A 22083-nucleotide genomic window follows, 5' to 3' on the forward strand; every position below is an offset into this window, starting at 1 on the left:
CATTGCAGTATTTTAAGTCGGTAGGCTGCATGCTCTACTTCAAAGAATATGGCATCAAAAGCTTCAGTAGAAGCATTCACTTCATTTAAGTGACCCATTTCTATATCTAGTTTTAATGATAATAAAGGATTACCTTGGCTCATAAACAGTCCTGGCATAGTTCTATTGCATTTGTAGCAGAGTCCAATTTACTCCTTAGCTGACTGCCAGTAGCACCATCAGTTAAAATATTTGCTTCCATGTATGATAGCTTAGATGCATCAAACTATAAAACAAAATAAGAATAAGCCTCTGAGTATCACTAAAGGTCCTTAGGAAATGCAGGAGAAGCAAAGCAAACAAAATATCCACACCAGACCACCACAGAGCTAAAATCCTTTTAATAAAACAACTTGAAAACCATAAAAACAAAAGAAAATAAGTTGAAGCTTCAGCACAGAAAATGGTTAAGGGCTTTCAGCTTAATACCCTTCTTCAGATCCTCAGTTTGTTCTGCTTTAGCAAATCATTTAAGTATGACAATCAACCAATCAAAAGCTTCAGAACGGGACAACTCCTTCTTTCTGACTATTCAGTACTTCTTAATAGGGATGCTGCCCCTTTAACACAGTTTTTATTCGAAGTACTGCATTTAAACCGGGCTTTTGATCAGCCCGCAAGTCCATTATCAATTTAACTTCGTTGATCTCTGTTTTAATGCGTATATCACCTTCCCTTATATTTTCCTGAAGAGTCTCAAGAACCATAAAGTTAAACAAATGGCCAACATGCTCCATAACATGATTTGCTAGACGTTTGTAATCATGAACATGACACTTTAGAACAACTCAAGAATATAGGTTACACAAAGAGAGATTTTAACATGAACATGGAGAAAATACATGAACTAAGAAGTCAAAAAGGTCACCACTATACTTGGAACATAGGATTAAAAAACATATCCAAAGCAGCAAAGGACTTTTGATAATTTACAATGTATGCTAACTTACATCAATGATGCAGATCTGTCAAATAATGAGAAAATATTGGTCGGTATTAACTGTGGATGAAAATATAAAAATATTGTAGGTTAAACACCTAAATTTATCTTTTAGAATAAGAAAAATATGAAAAGATTATTGTGTAATAAAAATGGAATAAGCAAGAAGAAGATTAGCTCCAAAAAAAGTAGTTATATACATGGCCGTTGCAAAGCATGTAGTTGTATCAACACAAAGATCTGTTTTCTTCATCCAGTTAATGGAAGGTCTTTAAGTTTTAAGGGGTATGCTGACTATAACACCAATAATCTTATATACTTAGCAGCTTGCCAAAACTGTTCAGCTTTTTATATAGGTAAAACCAACAGAAAATTTAAAGAATGGATTTTATGCCACATGACTGATATAAAGAACTGTGTGAAAATCAGTGCTCTAGCAAATCATGTTATAGAGCATGTTGGACATTCGTTTAACTTTATGGTTCTTGAGACTCTTCAAGAAAATATAAGGGAAGGTGATATACATATTAAAACAAAGATCAATGAAGTTAAATGGATAGCGGACGTGCGGGCTGATCAAAAGCATGGTTTGAATGCAGTAATTCCAATAAAACCTGTCTTAAAGGGGCAGCACCCCTATTAAAAAGTACTAAATAGTCAGAAAGGAGTTGTCCCATTCTGAAACTTCTGATTGGTTGATTGTTGTACTTAATTTGCTGAAGCAGAACAAACTGAGGATCTGAAGAAGGCTATTAAGCTGAAAGTGTTTATCGATTTTCTCTGCTGAAGCTGCAACTTATTTTCTTTTGTTTTTATGGTTTTCAAGTTGTGTTATTAAAATGATTTTAGCTCTGTGGTTTTCCGTTGTGGATATTTTGCTTGCTGTGTTTCTCCTATATTTCTTAAGGACCTTTAGTGATACGCAAAGGCTTAGTCTTATTTTGTTAAATACAAACAAGGAAAATTATTGTCTAACCTGAATGTGAAAGAATTCCAGATTGTAAGCCAGTCAGTAAAATATTATTTCTTGTGCTACAAACCAATGATATAAAAGTAATACCAGCTGTGGCTGCCAATAATTAATTACTGAAACAAATATCATTATTACATATCCCCTGAGAAATCTAAACCTAATGGTAAATAGTTTCAGTTCTCTTAAACTGCCCATATAAAGAAGATGACATACACAAGAAATCTGCCTGGTGGAAGTCTTTTGTATTCTTTTATATTTTATAAGGATATACAATTAAACATGCATATTTACCCTCTTAACTCAATATTACAACACATTAATGTGCTGTAAAGTGATACCAACAACTTTTCCTCTGTGCCACAAATGGAACAGAGAAATTGCATAACAGCACCTTAAAACTGACTGTGTGCTCCTCAAATCTGAGATAATCTTCAAATACAATTCCTAGGCTTTTAGTGGTATGGGAATCACAGAATCAGACCCTGATTCATTGTTTATGGATAATTATTATTTTTACCAAAATGCAGTTTCTTACATTTAACATTTTTAAATAGGACCAAGCACACAGGGAGTCTAGAAACTTTTGAAATAATATTTGTTGAGTGATATCAACTTTGTATAGAATGTTTATTGTACTTTTGCTTAATCTGGAGCTTTTCTCCTTGGGACTTCATTGAAAAAGGGCTTCCTGGCCAGTCAGACTAACCCAGTCATCAAAACTGAAAATAAAATTAAAATATAATAATAATTCGCCTGTTCATTCTTTACTGGCAAGAGCAGTTCCAATCCCATTCATTCACTGTGAGGTGAGAGATAATCATAATCATTTTGACATCCATTAGGCCATTTTTTATGCGTGTAGCCTACGCCCCTCTTCCTGGTCATGACAAGAGCACCACATCACCACAGAGGGTCTGCCCATGCTGCCGATATATATACATGCCTGTGCCTTAGTGCACTTCTGCAAGGGCTAACCCAATGGCTTGAATGGAGGACCCAATCTTCCACATCTCTCCTTCTTGGGGCTGGTCCTACTTGAGTAGCCTAAATTACACTCCCTGGACTGGCAAGGTCACCACAGGGGGAGAAGCCACCACAACTCTCCCTCCAAGGTAAGCTAACCAGTGCAAGTTACATATCTCTTGCCCACCCCACCCTAGGTCTTCCAGCTTACCAAGCCACTAATCAATATCAAATTGAATGGGTTTTGGTTAGGAATTAATCCATCTGTACCCTACACCTGGCATTTGAGGCATGCCTCATTATTTAATAAATGAGAAAAAATATTCTCAAGATTCAATCCATGTAATAAATGTGCAGAGGCAGGGAAGGTTTTCTTTTTGTTTAGTTTAGTGTTGCCAGTGTTGTCAGTATTCAAAGTAAGATCCCCACTCCCCAACTTCCTAAATTGTCTTTTGTACTAATAAAAAGCTTTACTGTTTTCAACAGCATAACCTGCTAGTGTCAATTTATTTATAACTTGCATATGAACTTCTAATTATGTTCCTCAAATGTTTACTGACTAATGTAAGACTATTGTTGTTAATGTTTGATGGAATTCTACTATAAATCTGTCAAATATGTTTTTTCTTATTATAGCATTTCTTCAGAGATCAGGACCAGGAAGGAGGGGATTTACCAATGCCTTTGTCACCAGTAGACATAACCACAGATGATGGGACATGTTGAAACATAGCAGAGAATATAAATTTGTAAAAACATTCCAAGAGTCTTCAGTATTACTGTCAGATATAAAATCACATTAATTCTAATTTGATATTTCTTCATTAACAGCCTTATAGTCTCCTTGGCAATATTTCCTTACTCTGACCATTGTAGAAACATATTTAGCTTTTTTTTTTGGCTATTTCCTAGAAATCCACATGAATGATCTACTGGCTTCAGAAATGTAGCCATTGAGACTACCAAGACCACCCTTTACCCAAACTATGTCCAGCTGGTTATTCTCTTGAATGCTTTTTGTAATAATGTGATAATAATTATTCACACAGTATTCTTCCACTAATTTTGAAAAAGGCCCCAAACAGAAAACCCAGTAGTTCTTGAGATATTAGTGTATTTAGATCACCATCTGGTACTACAAATCTTTATTTAAAACAACCTGAAAGTTCATGAACATTTTTTCCTAACCTGGATGGGCATAATTGGGAATCTATAAAGGCAGGCAATTTTCCATAGAGCAGTATCACTGACAATTTAAGGCAACAACAATCTCAGCATTGAATGATGGACTTGACATAGACCGAATATTGTCTTGAATAAAAGTAGAGACACCACCAGATTAATTTAGAATTTATGCTGTCTGTCAAAATCTGAAATAAAAATAGAATGACAACTTGGACTAAACCATATATCTGTAAAAAATTAGTTAATAACATAACTTCAAAGTCCCCAATCTTATTGTTCAGGTTTCTAACATCAGTTGGAAGACACCTCAGATGATTTTCACACTCCATTTTGATGACACCTTAACACTGTTGACTCTAAAAAAGTCCTTAACAATTCTTCTAACAAAGTAACACAATTGTCTATTGCCTATATTTCCGAAGTGCAGCTTACCATGAAATAAAGGTAAATTTGAGGGCGTGGCCAAGGATGAACACAGGATAGCAGCAGATTTCTTCAGCTCCACCAACTTAACTGCACTGACAGGAAATAATTGCTTTAAAAATCAACTAATGAAATAATTTTCTTTCTAAATACGTTTGGAATATCAGTTTCTTGAATAATATCTAAAAAAGAAAGAAAATTTCAATAATTTTCCTGTCAGAAATCATCTTGGAAATTTCTCTTTCATCACCTCTGTTCAAAATGAGTTCCAGTAAGGCAAACAGTCAGGATTCCAGCATCAAGAAAGAGCTTCAGTCTCTGATATCTACTATTCAGCAACTAACAACCAAAATGGACAAACTGGATACTAAAATTGATAACTTCATAGAAAAACTACAAAACAAATGGATTTGTTACATCAAGACTTGCAACAACAGAAGGCTCAGATTACAGGCATAGAAGAGACTGTTAATGATATGGAGAACAGAATCCAGGAAGAAGAAATTAACATTGAGTTTTTGCTGAAGCAGAACACACACCTACAATCCAAACTTGATGACCTGGAAAACAGATCTAGACGCTAATAATATTAGGATTTTTGGACTGCCAGAAAATATAGAAGGTAACAACATTACTTCCTTTTAAATACTTGGCTTCCCAAAACTTTAGACTTGTCAGAAGCATTTTCTTTTGGTATTGAAAGAGCCCATAGGTCCTTATCTAATTTTAACTCTAACAAAAAGTATCCTAGATCAGTTATAGTAAGATTTTTATAATCTTATGACAAGGAGATGGTATTAAAATCTGCATGGGCTAAAGCACCTATTAAAATTAATGAGGCAACTGTGCATTTTGACAATGACTATTCTTCCTTGGTAATAACTAAAAGAAAAGTTTTTTTGCCATTAATAAGAGAGCTTAAGAAAGCACAGTTCAAAACTCACCTTTTATTTCCTGCCAAACTAAAAATCTTTTTACCTGATGGCCCTAGAATTTTTGAAGACTTGGACTCTGCTTTGCTGTATATTAAAAAAATAAGATATTAGATAAAATAGAAGATATGGAATGGGCAAGTCCTTCGTTAAAGAGGATGGCAACAGGAACTTCTTGGAAGACTTCAGAGAAGCAAAAAAGACTAAAAAACAAATGACATGTTCTATATTTTTTTCTTTCCTTCTCTCTTAATCTCTTCAAATACAGTTACTGCATCTCCAGAAAGCCACAAATATTTTAAAGATTTATTCAAAGTTATTTTTCTGTGTGCAAAGAACTGATTTTGTTTCATAAATAGTCAAACTCTCTGAGGAACAAATAACATGCTATCAATCAACTTGTTTCTCTTTGTGATAAAGAGACCTAAGGTTAGTAATTTGATACATTTTCTTTCTCTTCTTGCTTTAAATAATGGCATTCTTTATAAACTATGCATTTAGTGAGGGGTGGGGGAGGGCAAGGAGAAAAGTATGATGTAAAATATGGAAAAAGTAAAATAATAACTTATTAGTTCTTTAAAACTATATATGATGTTTAAACACTGTTGCTAAATATATCATGACTTTATTGCTTATACATGATTACAAATAATATGTCATGATATAATTGCAAATAATTAGAACTAAAATAGTTGTAAGTAATATGTTTCATGTTTAACTTTATTAATACAAACAGCATGTAATATTTATTTGTAGATACTCTTTGTAGCTTCCTTTTTTTTCTTTCTTCTCTCTCTCTCTCTCTCTCTTTCTTTTTTTTCTACTCTCTTCCTTTTCTTTTTTCTCTCTCTCTCTTTCTCTCTTATAAGTACAGTTATATGCTTCTGATAATACTGATATATGTATATAATAAGATTTGTATGAGAAAATGAAATGGGGCATATAAAAATAAGTTGTATAACATGTTAAATAACTGTAGGCTTGGTTTCACTGTCATAGAGACTGTAATGACTTGTAAAATACTTTGCAAAGGTTTTGCACTGTTTAGTTTCATTTGTATTACTGGGCGGCCACGGTGGTGCAGTGGTTAGCATTGCCGCCTCACAGCAAGAGGTTCTCCTGATGATCCGGCTGGGGTGCCTTCTGTGCGAGTCTCCATGTTGTCCTCCTGTGTGGTCGGGTTTCTCCGGTGCTGTGCCCTCCCCCCCCCACCAAAGACATGCTGCAGGTGGATTGACACTCTAAATTGGCCCTAGGTGTGCGTGGTGAGTGTGCCTCTGTGGAAGGTTTGGCTGCTGCTGGCACCGACAAAACTCCACTGCCATTCAATGTGCGGACAGGTGATCCGCTGTGCGACCCCCCCTAACCGATAAAAAAAGCCGAAGAAGAAGAAGAAGAAGTTTCATTTGTATTACTAAATGAATGTCAGTCACTTGTATTTACTAAGATTCCCGCCAGAATGTTAAGGGAGACAATTTGGGATGTGGGTTACCTCGTGAATAGTGTCCTCGAGTTGTTTTAAAAGCTTCAACACTCAGAATACACGCAGAGAAGCTGAATGCAGTCATTTTGAACTTTGACCCCTGATTTCACACTGACAGATTGCAGGTTCAAGAAGAACACTGTTCCAGGAAGTAGAACTGCTGTAAATGTGACTTTGTGATGAAAAACGAACTTTATGACATCTAAATGTGAGTTATTCTTTATAACAACTTACTTATTTAAGATGTAATTTATAAAATATGAAAGTTATAATGATTTTAAATGATTCAGTATGCCATAGTAAGCAAGTGAGATATTTTAGAAGGCATAGAAGGTAAAACATATATACACATGTTTTTGAAAGCTTACATGACTGCAACATATTATTGTATATAAATACTTATGATTTAAACATATATAATGTTATAAATCATTTGACTTATCTAATTGACAAGCACAAGTATCATTATGATTATATCTTAGAAGAAACTGTCATGTGACATATTTTAAAGCAGCAGTTCAGATATATAAAATACAGATGGCTTTCTTCACAATGATTTATGTATAACTAGGAATTTACATTGTTGTGCAGTATGACTTGTAAACATATGTATGAGTATAAATATTTTATTTACTGGCAATAATAAGTATGAGAAGAAAGCTTTGGTGCAAGTAATTTAAAGTTTTTAAAACTAACTGCATTTCTATGGCAGAAAGTAGGAATACCCTAATATATGTAATGTCTGAACCATTATAGCCTAAGTTATTGAATCCAAATGAACATAAGAACTTATTTTTACAAACTTTTAATAAACTAATATATAGATATGCCCCTTTTTTTCTCTCTCTCTCTCTCTTCCTTTCTCTTTCTCTCTCTTCTCGGTTCCCATTATCAAGTTTATTAGAATGCTATTTTGATTATGAGTGTATTTTACAAAATAGATGTACATAGTAATATGAGCCGTTTCTAAATGTTCTTATTTGTTTATATGAAGCTGATTTATAAATTGTTTAGCTTTGTCTTACTAGATAATCTAATTAAATGAGGTTAACTTTAGTTAATAATAGTTAGTATTGAATTGATATGGTGGCAGCTGAGGTACTGCTGCTTAGGATAGGGGGATGACTTGAGTGGTATGTGCTACTCAAAGTTGGAGTTCTTAACTCCAGGCTGGGTGCAATGTTTAATCCTAATATTATTTTCACCTGTTTATTGTTGTTTGTATATACTTCTGACATCCACAACACATTTTATAAACTTATTGTCACTACAAATAAAAGTGAAGCTTATACAAAATCCCATAAGATTTTCAATAAATACAGCTATAATTAATGGTACACCTAAAGGAGGAGGTATAATATCATTTATTTTAATTGTTATTCTGATTATATGTTTTATATGTTTATAAAAGCTAAATGATTTCTCTAAAAGGAATTTCTTTAAACATTAATGGACTGAATAACCCATGTAAAAGGGCAAGTTTAATGAGATACATTAATTTGCATAGGGCCAACTTAGTATTCCTTCAAGAAACACATCTCCCGAAAAAGGATATTGATAAATTAGCCACTAATAAATATACAGTCTTGGTTAGTTCAGAACACACTCAGAAAAAAAGAGGAGTGGCTATTTTATGGAATAAAAGTATGCCCATACCTAAAACTATTAAGTCTTATAAAGATGATAAAGGAATGTTTTGTATGGTTACAGTACAGATTCATGGAAAGACATATACATTAATCAATGTATATTGGATACCAGGAATTGGCATTAATACAGTGAAACACCATCTCAATAAGATCATATCATTTTCTATAGGAGATATTATTTTAGCAGGTGACTTTAATTGTATCATACATGAAAAAGATACAGGAAAAAGGAAAATTACATCTAATGCAAAACATTTAAAGGATTTTGTTAATTTATATCATTTGAATGATATTAATAATCAGATAGATTCAAAATCATTGCCATACACTTTTTTTTCTAACAGATATAAAACTTATTCAAAAATAGATAGAGTCTTTATTTCTAACCAGATGGTTACAGACTTAATTAATTCTAAAATCATTTCGTGTCCTATATCAGATCATAATTCAATTGTCTTTGAGTTTATGATAAAAAGTACTTACAATGTTCAGATCAAAAGGATACCAGCATACTTAACTCAACTAAAAGCCTATAAAGATTATATACTTTCAGAAGTGCAACATTTTTTAGACTTAAACAATACATCTGAAGTCTCCATTGTTTATGTTTGGGATGCTTTAAAATCATATTTATATGGACAAAGTATCAGATGGTATAATAATAAAAGGAAATCTTGGGACAAGGAATTACTAGATATTCAAAGCAAATTAGACTTATACAAACATAATAATAAAGAAAATATTATGGACAAAAAAGTCATTGAAGAAATAAATAAATTAAATGCGAAATACAAAGAAATTTTAACTCATAAAGTTAAAATAATATTAGAGAAATATAAGTTTTTGTCTTACTCAATAAGTCCCAAATACTTACATAGACTTAAAAATAAAACGAAAAGGTTGAATAAACAAAATCATATCAAAGAAATTTTCTCTCCAAGGAAAAAGAAGAATGTTTCTAGTTTACCAGAAATATTAGATGAATTTAGAAATCACTTTCACAAAATTAATCATAATAACATTAACATGGAGCCTAAAGATAAAATAAAGAAATTTATAACTACAAACATGAACAAAAAACTTAATAAACAACAGACTAAACTAATGGATAAAAATATTTCATATACAGAGGTTATTACACAAATAAACAAGCTTAAATCAAACAAAGCACCAGGTAATGCCGGTATTATACCAGAGATCTATAAAATTCTTCCCAAAAGTACTTAATCATTAATACATAAGGTTTTTATTTTGGCCCAAAATGAGTTAACAACTCCCCCATCTTGGCAATACACATTTATTTCACCAATTTTAAAACCCAAAAACCCAATAAAGACCCAACCAGATGCACTTCATATAGACCTATTTCATTACTTAATGTTGACTATAAAATGTTTATGAGTATTTTTGCTGATAGATTAAAGACAATCATCCCAGGCATTATAGATATAGACCAGACAGGCTTTATTGTAAATAGAAATACTTTTGATAATATAAGGAGAACTTTAACGTTAATTGATTTTGCAAATAGAAAAAAGAAAGATTTAACACTTATTAGTCTTGATATAAGTTCAGCATTTGATTCAGTAAGTTGGGACTACTTGTTTATCTTACTGAAGTGCACAAACTTCTTAGATGCATTTGTAAATCTAATTGAACATCTATATAAAGGAGCATTGGCTTACATTAAGATAGGAACATATGTCTCACAAAAAATACCCATTTTAAAAGGTACAAAACAAGGGTGTCCACTCTCTCCACTATTATTTACTTTAATAATGGAGCCTTGGGCTAATTTGATCAGAAACAGTACTGATATAGAAGGATTTGATATAGATGAAAATACAATATCTAAAATTCAACTTTTTGCAGATGATGTTCTAATTACATCAGCTGGATCTAACTCTTCTATGCAGTCCTTATTTGATAAAATGATGGATTTTAAAAATATCTCTGGTTTAATATTCAATGAAGAAAAAACTAAAATATTACCAATATACACATGAAAAAATGTCCTCATTAATGATTTTAACAAATATATACCCAACTCAGGTCAGATAACTTACTTAGGTATAATATTAACTAAAGATATTAAATCTATTATACATAATAATTATAGTACCTGTCTTCTTAATATACAAAATCTTTTCAATAGCTGGAACAATATGTTTTTTACCATGGAATAGAGACTCACAATTATTAAAATGATAGTATTCCCTAAGATATTATACTTAATATAATCAATAATACTCCCACCTACAAAAATAATTATTAAGAAATTGAATTCACTAATGTTAAATTTCTTATGGGCACCTAATAGACCTAGGATTGCATTAAAGAAACATACTAATAGCTGGTCTCAAGGGGGCATTTCATTTCCAGACTTTAATTTATATACTATCTCTTCTATTATAAAAGTTATTACTTTGTTAATAGATCAGTCATATGTTGCAAGATGGAAAGATTACTGAGAACTAATTAGCATTCACTTCATGAAAATCTCTTTAATACATAAAAATATTATTGTAAATAACCCCATGTTATGGTTACTAAAAGAATTTTGTACTTCATCCATTACACCAAAATATGTAGTTAGTTACCCATTAAACATTATTATCAGTTATCGTAATTTTATATTCATGCATCCTAAGTATAAGGAATGGAATTTTATTCTATTCCCTATAATGTATACACAAGGTATGCTTTTATCATCCACCTCTGAAAGAACTCTTTTAGACACAGAGAATGATCTAAAGTATTGGTATCAGTTGCTGTCTGATAATAAAGTAAAAAATTTAGACTTCTTAAAGCAAGAATTTGATTTGAGAGAAACATGTTGGTTAGAAATTCAGACTTTTAGACAACATCTTATTAATAAAATTGATTTAATGTCTTTAACAGTTAAAGAATCTGTTCCAATACTGATTGATTACTTGATATTAAATTTACAACATAGAGTTTCTGATAAAGGTAAGCTCTCATACATACATAAAATTATCAGAGAAGAAATTCATTACAGTTCAGATACCTATTGGAATTATTTCATTTCCATTAATGGTGAATCACCAAAACAACAAGATAAACAATATATATTGGAATCTGCTTATAAAACTACTTCTTCCATTAATTGGAGACTTTTTACTTGGAAATTTTTACATAGATCCTTCTATACACCTTTAATGATGAATAAAATAAATAATAAAGACAACTTATGTAAAAGATGTAATGTAGAAATAAATGCTGATTGGGCACATATGTTTTATGACTGTATAAAATTGAAGGAATATTGGAAGTTAATCAATGATTTTTTGAAGGCCCTTTTCACAGATAATTTCATTGTTTCTAAATCACTTATATTATTTAACACACCTGTTCCTAAAGGTGTTAAAAAAGTTAAACTTCCCTTATTATTGTCTATTCTAGCAGTGGCTAGAAAAATAATAACCAGAAATTGGATTTCAGATACCCCTCCTTCATTTAATGAATTTAAAAATGTTATGACTGAAGTGTGTCATATGGAATTGATGACAATAAAATCAAGAACTACTAGAAAAACATCTTATTATATTATATGGGATACTTTACAAAAACTGTTAAAAAAATCTTAGTCTCAATAGCATGACATTATAGTTTAATCAATTGATTTGATTTGTAGTGGATGTCTTTGTAAATACTTTGGTTATTTTATTGAATGTTATAACTATTTCTATTTTAATTGCTTGTATAAAATTGTTATGATATTTATTTTGTATGTTAAAAACAATAAACTTGTTTAAACAAAAAAAAAGGTAAATTTATCTTATATTGTCTAAGTACAGCATGTCATTATAAAACTTGATATTTATCTATAAAAAAGTGTTTTTCCACAGATAAAGCACCTTAATGTTGTTCCTGAAACATAGCTCTCTAGTCTGGTCTACTACAAACATCCTTTAGAGCTCCCTCAAATCTAGGCAACAGGGAAACAATCAAAAACAATATTGTAAAATTCTTCAATTTGATTTTAACAAAATCAATAATATTCTGTACAAACAACTGCCATTGTTCCAATACTTTTCCTCCTGCATTATTAGTACCATAGACTAAATAACCACATTATATAGCGTACTATTCATGAAGAATTTTTGTAAAATTGCAAACCTATCCTTAATTTTACAGCATGAAAGGGGGGAATAAATTTCTTACCCCACTTAGTTGTGAGACCCCTGAAACTAAAATTTTGCTCTTTATGTGAATTTCATAACATCCATGTCTCAATTATATTACAATCTGATTATGATTGGACGGCCAATCTTAATCATCGGCATTATTCACTAAGAAGTACTCCTCCAGATAAAGATTTTTATTCTTAATAAGATTTACCAGGTTGTGGGACAAATGTCCAAAGATCATATTCTATACAAAACTTTTTAACTTTAAATTGATTGTATTCACATGTAGGGTTCAGTAAATTTGCACAGGGATGTAATGAGCCATGCCCAAAAGTCTGTTAACAAAATACATGTGTCTCCTAATATCAGCTATGAAATTCTTAAACTTGATGACTCATAAATAATTCTATGGCTAATGAAAAAACAATATATATATATATATATATATATATATATATATATATATATATATATACATAGGCAATTTATAAATATAAATGTGTTTTGAGTGATGCTGCCATTGTACCTCACAAATCTAAAGTATTTGTTGACCTTTACATTAACGTTTAGTTTTCCTACTCAAAGGCATGGCTACTGAAAAGGCAATGCTGGTTACAAGATCCCCAATATCACACAAACCAAATACCTCTTCTGCCAAGGGGCATATGAACAAAGGTATCAGATATTTTCGCAATATCACTAAATTATTCCAAAACTCCCTGTCGATATAATGTTTTACACTAAACACCTGAATTTTTCCCAAACAATTCTTCATACAAGGGGAAAGAGGACTCAAAGCTTCAGTTCCACATTGGCAAGTTACCATCATCCTGATGTGTCAAACAGCCAGTTGTCAAATAGGATTCCAATCTGGTAGTGGAACACTCAAGAGCTGCACGCAGACAAACATCTCAATCAACAAGTACATGAAAGAATCAGCATATCAGAAGTTCCATCACATAGCACTTGGCCATCCACACAGACCATAGTGACCAATCAGATAAGAAGCATATGTATAACTTCTTCTTCTTCTTTCAGCTTTTCCCACTTAGGGGTTGCCACAGCAGATCACCTGTCTGCTCATGATTGGCAGTGGAGTTTTACGGTGTTGAGTTGCCAGCTCAGCGCCCAACCTTCCACAGAAGGCACACACATGCACGCAATCACACCTAGGGCCAATTTAGAGTATTCAATCCACCTACAGCATGTCTTTGGGATGTGGGAGGAAACCCACGCGACCACAGGGAGGACATGCAGACTCCGCACAGAAGCACCCCAGCCGAGGATCGAACCGGAGAACCTCTTGTTGTGAGCCAGCAATGCTAACCGTTGCACCACTGTGACCGCCCAAGCATATGTATAACAATGAAGGGATTCATAAATCACTGAGGAGTTTAGTCAGCAAAGAACAGCCAAACCGCTATTTAGACTTCTCAATTTACAAATATGACCAGATCAAGTCAGAAATCAACTCAGTCCATATCAAAGAAAATTTAGCTTGGCTCTGAACATTTTGCAATTAAATAAACCACAATATCATTCCAACAAAGCAAATCATACACTGGTAAACATAAAAAAAACAGGAGACAAGCAGAAGAGAAAGCGAAGACACTGTTGATTTATTACCAAAAAAAAAAAAAAAAAAACACAAATCACAGTGAAATAAACAGCACTAAAAAAAGAATTTATGTACTTACCATAACGTTCCATGTTTGTAGTTCATCTCACCTATATTCTTGCTGAATGGGTTCGGAGCCGATATTCGGCTCTGACTTGGCCGATATTAAAGCTTGAGAGCTTTTACTGGCTCGAGACTAGCCCCTGTCCCATGGTACCTCAAGGCAATTCTCCAGATTTAATTTGCAAGAAAGCAATAAATACCTATCGGGTAATAATAAGAAAGAAGCTGTATAAATACAGCAAAGGATTAGAAATATAATCTATTCCAGGTGGACAATAAAGAGCAATGTCAGGCAACCCCCAAAAAAGGTCCACCAGATCCCCCAGAAATAGGAAGGGGGTTGGTTGGAGGGACGCAAGAATATAGGCGAGATGGACTACAAACATGGAACTTTTTTGTAAGTACATAACTTCTTTATGTTATGTAGTCCTATCTCGCCGTAATTCTTGCTGGAAGGGACAGCGTCCCTAGCACCTTTATCCTGGGTGGCTCAAGCAAAGAGACTCTTCAGCACAGTGGACCTAAAGGATGACCTGTCCTGGGAGGCCAAATCCAATTTGTAGTGAGTGACAAATGTATGTTGTCTTGCCCAAGTAGCTGCTGCACAAATAGTATCAATTGGGAGCCTAGATCTAAAGACACATGAAGTAGCTACAGCCCTAGTAGAGTGACCTTTAGCTTTTACTGGTAATAGTCTACCAGATTGTTGATAAGCAAAGGATATGCAATCCGAAAGCCATTTTGAAAGAGTAATTTCTGAAACAGGCACGCCTTTTCTTTTGTCAGAAAAGGAAACAAAAAGTTGATCAGATTTCCTGAATTCTTTAGTCCTGTGTATATAAAATCTGAGTATCCTGTGGACATCTAGCTGGTGAAGTCTATACTCTGATTTATTGGAGTGGTTTGGAAAAAACACAGGTAGCTCAATGTTAGTATTCAGGTTGTGCTCTGAGCATATCTTAGGAAGAAAGGAAGGGTTTGTCCTGAGAGAGACTCTATCCTTGTGAAAGATAATGTAGGGCTTGAAGTTCCAAGACTCTCCTAGCTGATGTTATAGCTACCAAGAACAAGGTTTTCCATGATAACAATTTTAAGTCTGATGACGAGGATGGTTCAAAGCGTGCAGACATCAAAGATGAGAGGACTAAGTTCAAGTCCCAGGGTTCTAATGGTCATTTTATTGGGGGCCTAAGAAGAAGAGCTCCTTTTAAGAAGGTTTTACAGAGGGAGTGCTGAAGCTGTGGTGGTACAGCGGTAGTGTTGCTGCCTCACAGCACGAGGTTCTCCTGTTTGATTCACAGCTGGAGTGCCTTCTGTGTGGAGTCTGCCTGTCCTCCCCGTGGTCGAGTGGCCCTTGAAAGACATGCGTGAATGGGTGTGGCTTCGCTGAAGGTTGGGCATCGGGCTGGCAACTCGGCACCATAAAAAATCTACTACCAATCATTAGCAGACCGGAGTTCCGCTGTGGCGACCCCTAACCGGGAAAAGCTGAAAAGACAAACAAAAAATTAACTGTAAGAGTGCTGCATGACTGGATTTCCCATGAAACCAAAATGGAAATTGGAAATGGCAGCTAATTGAACTCTAACTGTAGTGGCTGCCACTCCTTCATGAAAAATTGTTGTTAGGATGGATAAAATGGATTCTAAAGGAGCCGTATATGGATCTAAGTCCTGATTCATAACCCAAAGGGAAAACCTTTTCCATTTTCTAGAATATAGTTTCTGAGTGGAAGGTTTATGGGATGAAATTAGGATGTGTTTTACCGCTGGAGATAAGGGAATACACCTGGCTATATGTGGAATTGGAGCAGTCATGCTGGCAATTTGAGGGTGTGGATGGAGGGGTGGAACTGTCCCAATTGATGAATCAGGAGATCTGGAGATGGGTCCAGAATCCATGGTTCCTCCAAGAAGTAGGGCCACAGGAAAGGAAACCAAACTTGTCGAGGCCAGTAAGGGGTAATGAGGATCAAGGAACTCCTCAACTGTCTTGCTTTCTGTATTACTTTGGGAATGAGTGGAAAAGGAGGAAAGGCATAAAGACGTCCTGGGGCCAATCGTGAACTAGAGCATCCCTGGGTGACATCCCCGGATGGGGAATGACGGCATAGTAGCTGTTGCATTTGGTGTTCATGTGAGTGGCAAATAGATTGCAGCAAGGCTGGCCCCATTTGTGAAAGATCTCTTTCGCAACCATTGGATACAGGGACCACTCGTGGGGCATCAGAATTGCTCAGCAGAGTTTTTCCGCTATTACGTTGGATTTCCCCTGGGATATGCATTGCTATCAGGAAGTGTTGAGTATCCAGCGCCCATTTCCAAACTCTTAAGGCCCCTCTGCAAAGCGGCTAAGATTTGATTCCCCCCTGCTTTTTTATGTACCACAAGACAGACATGTTGTCTGGCTGGATCACAATCGTTCCAGTGGGAAGGGAGCTGTGAAGTTCTTGCAACGCATACAGCACTACTCTCATCTCCAGAATATTGATGTGCAAGTAGTTCTTGTAGTTCTGCCAAGTACCTTTGACTGCCTTTCCCAGATAATGCCCCCCACCCTATCTGGGAAGCTGCCATGGTCAAAACTGCTTTCTCTTGGGGAGGAGCAAGTGGACAACCTATGACAAGTTGTTTTGTGTGTAACCACCATTTCAGATCCCTTTTGCATGTGTTTGTTATTAATATCTGGTGAGACAATGGAAGGTCTTGCATCAACCATTGTGCAAATAGCATCCATTGGAGAATCCTCATATGTAGGTGAGCAAGAGGAACTAATAAGATGGGGAAGCCATAATCCCTAGGACTTGAAGGACTACTCTGGCATGGACAATTTGTTTGTTTAATAAGGATCTGATCTGACTGCATAGAGATTCCACTCTTTCCTGTGTCAGCTTTACTGACATGGTGGGTGTGTCTATTTCTGAGCTTAGATATACAATATGCTGCGAAGGAGATAAGACTGACTTTTGCAAGTTGACAGTGATGCCTAGGCTGGTGCACAAGGATACAGTCTTGTCCCTGGTCCTTATGAGTTGATGCTTGGTGGTAGCAGTGAGGAGCCAGTCGTCTAGGTACGGAAACACCTGGAATCCTTGATGTCTCAGGTGAGCAGTTAGCACTGCCATGCATTTGGTAAACACTCTGGGGGCTGTAGTGAAGCCAAAGGGCAGTGTTTTGAACTGAAAATGACTGACTCCTAGCCAGAAGCGTAAGTGTCTCCTGGAGCGCCTGTCCATTTTGATGTGGTAGTATGCATCCTGGAGATCACTTGAGCACATCCAGTTGTCTTTCCCAATAAAGGGAAATATTGACTGCAGAGTGGCAATTTGGAACTTTAATTTTATTACATGCTTGTTGAGCCTGCTGAGATCTAGAATTGATCTCCAGTCCCCTGTCTTTTTAGGAACTAAAAAGAATCGAGAGTAAGGTCCAGATCCTACTTGCTTTGTGGGGACTTCTTGGATGACTCTTTTTTGCAGCAACGAGATGACCTCTGATGTTGCACAGTCTAATTGGATGGGTGGTATGTCTGGAAGAGACTGGCTTGTTGGAGGTTCGGAAATAAAGGGAAGCAGGTAACCTCTGGATATTATTGTGTGTAACCAATGATCTTGAGTGATAGTTAGCCAGGTGCTTGGGTACAGCGATATATGACCACCGACTGCCTCCAGAGATGGACAGTCGGGCAACTCTTCAGGGATGATTAAAGGGACAATCAGAAAAAGCTTCTCTGTCTCCCTGATGTTGCGGACCTTCTCTGTCATGAGGGCGGTGTCTTCCATTATATCCTCCCCCTCTGTCCCTGGGGGAGGGTTGACCTTGTGCCTGAGGAAAACCTTTTTGGGATTTGCAGAACCACATTTTCCCTCCTGTATTACCCTTGGGATAGGATCTGGATGGGATAGAGAAACAGACTCCAACGACAGATAAGGTTTTTCCTTCCTGCTCGCACCTAGTCAAAGTCTCTTTCACTTGGGGTCCAAAAAGAGATGAACCATCAAAGGGAACGTTAGTGAAGGAAAACTTGAAGGATTCCATAAAGTTACAAAGACGCATCCACAAATGTCTCCTGAGGGATATTCCTGCTGCAGCTGCCCTGCTCGCTCCATCTGCCACATATGAGATCAGCCTCATGGAGGAGTTAGCTATGGAAGTAAGGGTGAAGAGCTGCGCAGAAACCTTGTCCATGGAACCTGGAGCTACTGAACCTTGGAGGGTATCTCCTAACTCTTTCAGGAGATCCTTCTGAAGATGGGTAAAATGAGTCAGATAATTCAACGATCTTAATGCAAATGCCGCTGAAGAAAAAGTACGCTTCCTGTACCTATCCATCATCCTGGACCTAGGAGGATGGATATTCGAAGACGTCTCAGATAATTCCTTCTTGGTGGCCATTGCTACCACCATAGCATAAACTGGAGCTCCCTTGCTAAGGAAAGACTTGTCCTCAGGTGCTGTCATAAATTTGTTTGACCTCCTCGGGATGGCTTCCACTGAATCTGGAGAGGTCCATGCTTTCCGCGAAATGACCTCCAAAAGTTGGTCATAAGGTGGTGTCACCCAAGAGGTGGAAGGTCGGAAGCCAAAGGCCTCAAGATACACTGATTCATCCTCAGTAGGGTTAGAGGTTTTCCAATCAACCCTCTGTCTAAGGATTTCTAGGATGTCAGAGAAGGAGACATCCTCAGAGGGGGATCTAGGGGACCCTTCTGATTCCTCTAAATCAGTGTCTGATGTGACAGACTCAGGGGAATCAACATGTTTCCTCTTACATAACCTCTTCCGTGGGAGCTCTCCAGTGGGATAATATGGGGAGGTCTCGGAAGAGGGTGACGCCTCCAATGAGGGCTACTTGGGCCTCTGGTTCCCTACACTGTGGGGGTGGTAGGGGGAAGAGGTTGCTGCCTGCTGCTGGTGGGACACAAGTTGCAAAGGAATGGCTTTAGCAGAGGATAAAGCCTTCTCTATAGCTGCAAAAGCCTTCCCCCCTACTCGAAAGAAGACCTCCACTCCAAAGGGGCAGATGGTCAACTCCTAGCAAGAGGGAACGGCTCTGAAGCAGAAGTGGGAGCCGAGCTGAGTCGAGCCAAGGCTCCGAGAGGGATGGTCGGTTCCGATGAGAACCCAGGGTGACTGTCCCCGACAGAGTCGATACGAGGGCGTTGGCTCCCAGAACCTGAATCCCCAAAGCTGAAGGATCAAAGACAGAGGAACCTGATGTAATAGGCTCTGAAAATGAAGCAGTTGGAAAAGGAGCAGTGATCAGTATGGGGGTCGGCTCTGAGACCTTTGGGTCTGGAGGGTTCAATTTTCTAGCAAGAACTGGATTCGAAAATAATCTCTTCACCACCCTCTTAATGTCCTCATCTGATAGGGTCCTGGAGGATCTGGTGGAGACCGAAGGAGACCTCCTTCTCTCCAAAATAGGGGATCTCAAAGTAGGAGACACAGCCTCTATGTCAGGCAAAATCTTCGGTACCAAAGACTGTCTCAGAACCGATGAAATTGACTGCGATGAAGATGAAGCAGAGTCGGAACCTGAACTCCTTGGTTCCGACGCATTAGACTTTTTGGTCAGCTCCGAAGTCGGAGCCAATGATTTTCTCTTTGAAGATTTTGTAACTGCCTGACCAACTTCCAGCTGTTCCTGGAAGGAAATGGTCATGAGACCTCTGTCAATAAGTTTTCTCTTCCTTTCGTTCAACACTCTTGTACTAAAAGCGTGATAGAAGGTGCAGGGTTCCTGTAAATGGGCTTCACCCAGACAAAAACCACAACTGGTGTGGCTGTCTGTAAAAGAAATTTTCTGCGTACACCTGTCACATTTTTTGAACTCTGAAGGGCAATGATCCTTGTGATCCTTGTCTTTATCTTTAGACATTCTTAAACACTAAGAACAAAGGCAACAATAGGATTGCTACAATAAAAGTGTAAAGAGAAGAAAAGTCTTTTTTTTTTTTTTTTCTAAATAATCACACACACACACACACACACACACACACACAGGGAGGAAAGGCCCTCTAACTTAAATGGGCACTAAAGCCCTCTAATTTAAATGGGCCGGGGGGAATAGGGGTTGAAAACTTTCAAAAACAGTCGCACAATAAAACTGAAACTATTAAGATATATATAAGATAGAAAAAGTTGGTAGAAAAGCACTAAATAAGTAAAAAATTGTTTTACTTATCCAATGAGTCAGTAAGACACAACCTCGAAGATTTCTTCGACAAACAAGATCTGGGGAATTGCCGTGAGGTACCATGGGATAGGGGCTAGCCTTGAGCTAGTAAAAGCACTTAAGCTTTAGTATCGGCCGAGTCAGAGCCGTATCGGCCCCGAACCCATCCAGCAAGCATTACGATGAGATAGGACTACATAGCATCACTATAATTTCACTGAACATGGAGGAGGAAAAAAATAAACTAATAAAACACCAAGCTTTAGTGTGTAATAACTTTAATCTCCACTTTCATCCAAAAGTTATTACACACTAAACTTGGTGTTTTATTAGTTTATTTTTTCCTCCTCTACTTAAATTATAGTGTTGTACAGGTGATTTATTAAATACCATGAAAGCATAACAGCCAGTTTCTCAAGGGTAACTTTTTGATAGTCTGAGACTTATTGGTGTGAGTCCTGTAATAATAACACTGAATGATCAAAAATGTGTATTTACATATAGTAAGTCCAAGATTACCATTTCACTATTCCCTTTTATCAAAGATATGGTGATCTTACAGTTGGTATTTATAAGTTTAAGTATGTGGAGGCTTGCAACATACATTAGAGGTATAATAGAGCCCCCCCCCCCCGCCCCAAAAAAATAAAGCAAAAGAGCTATGTTCAGAATTCATTGTAGTTTTGCATTCTTTTACTTTTTTTTCTTTTTGTAATTCTAGGGGTCTCACTTTAGAACTCAAGAATTACAATTGTGAACTATTTGTCAAGTCCAGGCTATGTTATGAACTAAAAAAGGACTTCTATTTCATTAATGCTAAATATCCCATGTAGGTCAATCAGTTGGCATAACATTTTGCACTAATATATTTTGATTGCACATTATGGGGTACAACTGAGTATACTGCATAGTGCAGTCTCAGGGTAGATACCACAAAATAAAAGGAGATTTTATTAACAGAGTTGTGGTAAAAAAGAAGTAGTGAAACAATGTACATTTAATCATATTTCTCTATAGACTACCCTATTTTAGGGATATCACTTTCCAAAGAAACTCATGGGCAACAGTTATTCTTACCCATTCTCTCTCTCTGTCTCTGTCACAAAGAGACATGCTAAAAACAGATTAATTCACCCATCAAGAACACGTTTAATACATTTAATAATTCAATTTAAAATGCCATTGCCTGTCTATCAGTCAACTTTAGAAAATAGCACTTCTGTACATGGCAGTATACAGAGATGGAAGACAGGATATTTGGCTTGATATGTGAGAGTGTTTGCCATTGGTAACCATGAAGATTTTTGAATTAAGTATAAAAAGTGATAAAAGGTAGAAAATATTGCTTGTGCACTTCAACCACTTTGACCTTTGTATCTGTATTTTGGGTACCTCCTAGAAACATACCACATTCATTTTTAGTTTTAAAAAGTCTAATAGCTATGGTATGGAGATAGTGAATGCATTTGATGCAAAATAGGCTAAGC

This window comes from Protopterus annectens, chromosome 5.part0, assembly GCF_019279795.1.
Source record: "Protopterus annectens isolate FY-2018-M chromosome 5.part0, PAN1.0, whole genome shotgun sequence".
In the NCBI taxonomy this organism is placed as follows: Eukaryota; Metazoa; Chordata; order Ceratodontiformes; family Protopteridae; genus Protopterus; species Protopterus annectens.